Source organism: Myotis brandtii, unplaced genomic scaffold (assembly GCF_000412655.1).
Source record: "Myotis brandtii unplaced genomic scaffold, ASM41265v1 scaffold160, whole genome shotgun sequence".
NCBI classification, from domain to species: domain Eukaryota; kingdom Metazoa; phylum Chordata; class Mammalia; order Chiroptera; family Vespertilionidae; genus Myotis; species Myotis brandtii.
The window spans coordinates 898,507-899,139 of NW_005355833.1; positions in this window are offsets into that span (position 1 = coordinate 898,507).

Here is a 633-nt window from a genome sequence, read left to right on the forward strand (position 1 = left end):
AAGCTCTTCCCTGACCCTGCAGGACCCCGGCCCCGAGGCCGTCCCCATTTCAGTGGTGAAATGTCGCTGGAGAAAGCACGACCTCTACGCACACCCCTCTCCGCGGTGCAGAGAGGAAACTGGGGAAGGGGGAGGAGGAAGCATCAGCCCTGAGGGGGCCCGGGAGCGCTGGCTCCGAGGGAGGGCTGTGGCGACCGAGTGGAGCTCGGCCGGCGCAGACGCTCCCGCCTCTACCCCACCCTCAGCAACTCCTTACCTCGGGCCCCTGCGTGCGAAGCGTCCCACGGCACCCCGTTTGGCCCGGTAGAGCGACCCCTGACTTGGCTCAGGGGGTGTGGAGACCTCGGCCATCACGGAAGATCCCACCACCCCACCAAACCAGCACCCCCTGTTCCTAAGAGACGCAAGCCAATAAGGCTCACACGCACACCCATTTTTATTAGCCTTCCCTGTGATGGAGTTTGCATCAACTCTAACGTGCAATGTGTGTTTGTAAGTTTGTGCCCCAGCCAGAGATAGGCAAAGCGCCCCGTTTGCGTCCGAGACTCGGTGGGTTCGTGGAGCCCTCGCGCCACCCGCCCGTGGTTTGTGTAACCGTGTGTCGTGTGTGCGCGCGCGCGTGTGCTCGCTCGC